The 6,153-nt window shown below is 35.2% G+C and overlaps 2 non-coding genes across 2 annotated transcripts; one reads left to right on the forward strand and one right to left on the reverse strand.

The window, feature by feature from the left end:
- Window positions 1-303: 303 nt before the first annotated feature.
- Window positions 304-374, reverse strand: Trnag-gcc (transfer RNA glycine (anticodon GCC)). Its single transcript has one exon. It is a non-coding gene; the product is annotated as a tRNA-Gly (tRNA).
- Window positions 375-1,806: 1,432 nt separating this feature from the next.
- Window positions 1,807-1,878, forward strand: Trnap-ugg (transfer RNA proline (anticodon UGG)). The gene has a single exon. It is a non-coding gene; the product is annotated as a tRNA-Pro (tRNA).
- The last annotated feature ends 4,275 nt before the right edge of the window (window positions 1,879-6,153 follow it).

A 6,153-nucleotide genomic window follows, 5' to 3' on the forward strand; every position in this document is an offset into this window, starting at 1 on the left:
CCTCTAACTGAAAAATGAAGGTTATTACGCTCTTCCTACAGTTCCAATTAGAAACTCCTTATAGACAAGATAAGGATCTGTCCCATTGTAATGGAAAGCTGTTTTGCACCAACATCCATGTTTTTTCCGGGAAGCGAGGGACACTCAGTGTGAGACATCCAAGCTTCTGATTCAAGGACTGTTCCGATTTCAGTTGTGGAGTTGGCATAAAACACAAAAGTGAGCGAAAATTAGACTAGGGCAAAAAGAGTTATTACAAATATTGGATTATGCAAACATTCTAAAATTATATTAAAAAAAATTTGCATCGGCCGGGAATCGAACCCGGGCCGCCCGCGTGGCAGGCGAGCATTCTACCACTGAACCACCGATGCACATTATTCCCTTGCTTCGTAAGGGCCTATCTCCCCACCGTGTCTTTACCTTAACTGCCTAATGTCATTTACATGTCTGTGTCATCTAATTCAGTAGGCGTTGATTTATTGATTGACTGCCTATGGGGTTACAATGCATGCTGTTAGAATAAACCGACACAACACATCTCTTTATTTGATTCTGAAACGGCGTAGATTACTTGGATTGAAGCACTTTCTAAATTGGAGACAGCCACATGATTTCTCACTTGCTAGTCTCTTCAAAGGTCTTGTCTGCTTGAATTTCATCTCACATCTATCCACAAGATGCATTTTAGTAAAAAACGGTATTCGTTTTCAAGGAGGTTGTAAATAGAACAAAGTCTATCCGGAATTGGTTTTTAAGCAAAATATTGATGGAAGAATTCATAATATTTGTACAGATTTCCTATCATATCTTTAACGAAAGATGAATGTGCTGCTTAGAGAGAACCTAAAACGAACCTTGCCTAATCCACCTACTGGAATTATCTTTTTTGTTGTTGTGAAAATCAACTGTCAAATTAATGGTATGACCGTCGACTAGAATGGCAAATTTGGCTTCCATCGACATACATCAGCATGCATTCATCTTTATGCATAATCCAAGTTTCAAACGGGGACGCCGGCGAATGGAGAATGCTGTTTGATCAACGAATTGTCCAATGGTCTATCGGCAGCAATTAATATTATGTAGATCTGAAACTCTTGATTATTATCAACAGTAAAATTCAGATGAGTTGGATTTCATTTAGAAGCATGCAAATAAAATATCATTTTAATTCTAAATATGTCTTCGTCATTGGAAATCGACTTTATCTTAAAGCATGTTAGTCTAAACAAAGTCAACTAATTACTTTTCATTTATTACCCACAACAACAATCAGCTTGATTGCATAGTTTCGGTCTTGAATTTAGAGAACCAGTCTGTGTATACAACAATGAATAATGTCATCCATAAATTACATATATTACAAAACACAATCTTCAGAGAAAACTAAGAGAGAAAAAGAAAACACTTTATAGGAACATTAAGTTCCTTCCTATCATCTGGTCTTAAATGATGCAAAGATTATTAAAATTCATTAAATTTAGTTTGATCATGGGTCATTTGCGACAGTTTTTTCTCCTTGGAAGAAGGACTTATATGTGTATGTCTCATAGATTTGGGAGATTAGCTTTGAAGCAAACTGAATAGTAAATGATATCAAAAGACTGATATTTCGAAACAATACTATTTGTGCATGAAATGTACACAAGGAAATGAAATATGTACGTTTCATCTATGATATAATCTTTTCATGTGCAAGGATCTGACTAACAGCAGCGCACGGATATCAAGCTGTAGATAAGGTACGGCTCGTATGCAGGACAAATATAAAGGCGGATAATGGCACGATTATTTCCCATGTGAGGCTCGTTGGTCTAGGGGTATGATTCTCGCTTTGGGTGCGAGAGGTCCCGGGTTCAAATCCCGGACGAGCCCACCATTTTGGAAATGAAAGTTAATACTCATTTTGTAGTATCCTGGTAAATGGTTGAAGCAATCTCTCGGGACAGCCATGAGTGAAATATTTCATTTTCAATTATTCGTGTAAATGCAATACTTTTGACGGATTGATTTCGGAAACGCTGGTGAATTGTCATTTCTCCAAAACTTGAAATAGGTTTTCATATAGTTAGTCAAGTACAATTAATTGGAAGTTAACTTCCCAGAACCCCATTTACGACTTCAGCTTCAGAGGATGTACGGAAATTTTTGAACAAATATAACTACTGTATGGACCAGTGGATTAGCATAGTTTTTCATTGCACTCTTATCTTCCTCTGAACAAAGTTAACCTCCACACCCATACAGAAAAAGTTTGTTTTAGACATCCTTATCAAAATGTATGCTAATAATTATTTAACTTCTGCCAGTTTTGATTGCATAGTTTCATTCTTGAATTTAGAGAACCAGTTTATGTATACAAGAAAGACTAATCTTAACCACAATTACATATGTCAGAAAACACCATCGTCAGAGAAAACTAAGAGAAAAAAAAACACTTTATAGTGACACTAAGTTCCTTCTTATCCTATGCAATAATGATTAAAATTCATTAAAATCAGTTTTTCCTTTGGTCATTTGCGACAGTTTTTTTTGGCCTTGGAATAAGGACTTATATTTGGGTCATTATCTTCATTATTTGGACATAATATCGACAAGTAACTGGAGAAGAAAGCCTGGCGATGAATGTAAAAACAAAAGTAATTTGAAGTTATTCTGTCTTCTTGTTCTGAAGCAAATTGAATAGTTTAATGATGACGAAAGACTAAGATTTTGAAACTTTACTAGTTGTGTATGAAATGTACTCATTCTCAAAAAGGAGCATGCCCATCAAGATATATAGACAGATAAAGCTATCGGTCAATCGATAGATTGATATATAGATATTTATTTCATCATTCCAACGAAGGAAGATACCCATCAAGAGAATCAAAATACTTGAACAGGCAATACAATAGACATATAGGCAGACAAACAGGCAGACAGGTTTACAGTGGATTGAGATTGAAACAGACATACAGTTATACATAGAGACAGACAGATAGATGCGAATGAATCTATGTACCATAAAGGTCCCGAAGAATGTTCATTAAAAGTAAATAAATTAAATGCCTTTTGGTTTCCTCTGCATTCTCTTTATACAGTTTAAACAATACATAACATAAAACAGTTTTCGCATCATATGAACTATATTTTTAACTTTACAATTTTCACTTGTTTTAACGTTAATTGCTAGGTCTGAATTAATTAGAAACATTCACCACTTACTACCATTCGATTTACACTTTTAAAAACCAGGCTTGTCGATACTCGGAAGACTGGATCTCGCCCAAAATGCTCCTTATATTTTCATTTCCTTTGTAAGCTCTATTCAAAGTGTAACTTTGAAACGCATCAGGAAATTGTTGTTGCAAATCACACAAATATTCACACAAATATTCTCTTGCAAACTTTGATTCATATGCTGAACATCGATTGAAACTAACAAATAACGTAATTGTTATCTTTTGTTGTGTAAGGTTGTAAGGAATGCAAAGAAGAAAAAATAAGAACGTCGATTAAAACCAGCAAAGAACATGTGTGCGTGTGCGTGTGTGTGTGTGTGTGTGTGATTTGGATTTTTAACGTAGCTTTAATAATTTATCAGTCATATCGCTACGATGTCCGCAGTGCGACAGATTACAGTTATGTCTAGCACTGGGGCATCATGCCGCAGACATGTAGCATGATGTCCCACCCAGTCATATTATCCTGACACCAGGCGGACCAGTCCTAACACTAACCTCTTAATGCTGAGCGTGAAGCGAGGCAGCTGTTAGTAGCATTTTGTAAGTCTTTGGTATGACTCGACCGGGGATCAGCAAAGAACGTAATTGGTAGGTTGTGATTTTTCTTGTTGAGAATCTTTATTCTTCTTAAAACATCAAGTCTCAGTTTACCCACTTTCTTGATTTTCTAACCTATTTCACGAAAAGCAACAAGCAAACATCATTAAATGTTGTTGATTGTTACAAATCGTGTGGGAGATATGTATTGGGAATTTGACAATGCTCCTGAACGTACGACTTATTGGAAAAGTATTTTACGTAACAATTGATGAACCTCCTTTAAAACTATTCTAGTGTCCAGATTATGTTTTAAAGTAAGTATATGATACTAGTTTAAGATGATGCGCCAAAGCATATTCACGCCTGAATTTTCAATCAAGTGTTCGGTTCATTAGAAAGCGAAACCATACAAAAGGCATATGGTCAATTAAGTGTTTTATCGTTGCAGTTCAAAGATGAACAAGTAAGTCAAATTAGGAAAACTTTGATGTTCAAAAAAATTCACATTTACTCTGCGAATGTATGTCTGTCCATATAATCAGTAAAAATTAAGAATAAAATGTCCTCAGTTAGTTCGCTCTAAAATTGTAAGACATGTTCATGAAACTTGGTCTGTCCTTATTTCAAAATCAACAAATTTCATTTTACTCCCGTTCTCTTATTGTGTGTGTCTGAAGGTGATAAATACCGACTACCACTTGATCAATATCATAAGTAGGTAACATCTTCGGCTAGAGAGTTTATTCTGTTTCTCGGATTTTCAAATGCAACTGTTTCTGCTATAACTATGCATCACCACGGCTCCTGTTCATTCACTGGCTTCGTATGTAACTGCACGTGTTACATTTCCAATAAGTACCATGTGCTTGAAGAGGGTTTCCGTTCTTTTAAATGTTTTGAACGCAACTGATCGTGCAAAAATTGTGATAATCACCATGTCCTGGAAGAGGTCTTCTGCTCTTGCTGAGGAGTATAATGCAGTGTATGGCTTCAGACACCATGTGCGGCCAGTGATTTCTCTCCCTTTAAAGGTTTCAATTGAAATAAATAGTCGCATAATTGCGATTCGAATTCAGTTGAATATATTATAATTTTCTTCCTAAGTTATGCTTTCGGTGAAAATAATATCGGTGTTTTCTCGTTGTGTATGTGACATATGTTGGGAAGTTATATTTGTAGTTGTAGATGGCTAGATGATCAACCTGTCTTGCATTTCTTTACCTTTCAGAGATCAATCTTCAGGACTTCAATCAGCCTCAGCTTTCAAAAGTTGACAACCCTATTAAGAATAAATATGCTTGATAAAGTTATATTTACAGTTATACGGTGCAACATTTTGGAATTGTTATCTTCACAGAGCTGTAACAACAATAAGTCATCTTGCAGATGCGGAACGTCGATTGAAACCAAAAAAGAACATAATTGTTAGTTTTAATTTGTAAGCTTGTAAAGAATGTGAGAAAGAAAAAAAGATCGACTTTAACCAACAAAGAACGTACTTGTTACATTTGTTTTGCAAGCTTTTAAGGAATGTAAAAGAAACAAAGAACGTGGACTGAAACCAACATAGATCGTAATTGTTATTTTTTGTTTTGTAAAGTTGTATGGAATATAAAGGAGAAAAACTAAGAACGTCAAATGTAACTAACAAAAAACGAAATTGTCAGTTTTGTTTTGTTGAGAATATTTATTCTTCTTAAAACTTCAGGTCTCTGTTTAACCACTTGCTTGATTTTTCAACTTATTTCTCGAAATACATCGAACAAGCGTCATTAAATCTTGTTGATGTTGCAAAATCGTGTGGGAAATATGTGTTTGGAATTAACAATGCTCCTGAACCCATGCCTTACAGGAAAGGTATTTAACGTAACAATTGATGAATCTCCTTTAAATATATCCTAATGTCCCGATTATTCCCGTTTGCAAGTTTATTCTGTTGTATAATGTCAAATTTAGGAAATCTACTCCTTATTCCATTTCTTTTTCGTTTTAATTTTAATTGATGAATGTTGGTTGTTATATCCAGTCAGGAAACTATTTTTCCTCCACATGGGTCCAAACGAGGAAACTATCCTCAATACACCTAACGTACAAAAATGGTAATTTATGGCCGTTGCACACTTTTCTTTCTCCAAGTATACAGTTTTAAGAGGCTGTAAGTTTGGTCAGTTTTTTCCAGGAAATCATTTGTATCTTTAAAATATGGATAGTGTTTCTGCGCCAAAGTGTTTCGATTAAAATAAATCCGCTCGGCAACACGCTCAGTCTGTCTTGAACAATCTGAAACAATGTGCCACTTGTCCGAACTTCGCTTGGCATAGTCCAGTTCTAGACCGGTTTGTGACTTTTCAGATAAATATAACAATACCTTGGTATTGAATTC

The sequence above is a fragment of the Sinohyriopsis cumingii genome, unplaced genomic scaffold, assembly GCF_028554795.1.
Source record: "Sinohyriopsis cumingii isolate HCF-2022 unplaced genomic scaffold, ASM2855479v2 utg002482l, whole genome shotgun sequence".
Lineage (NCBI taxonomy): Eukaryota > Metazoa > Mollusca > Bivalvia > Unionida > Unionidae > Sinohyriopsis > Sinohyriopsis cumingii.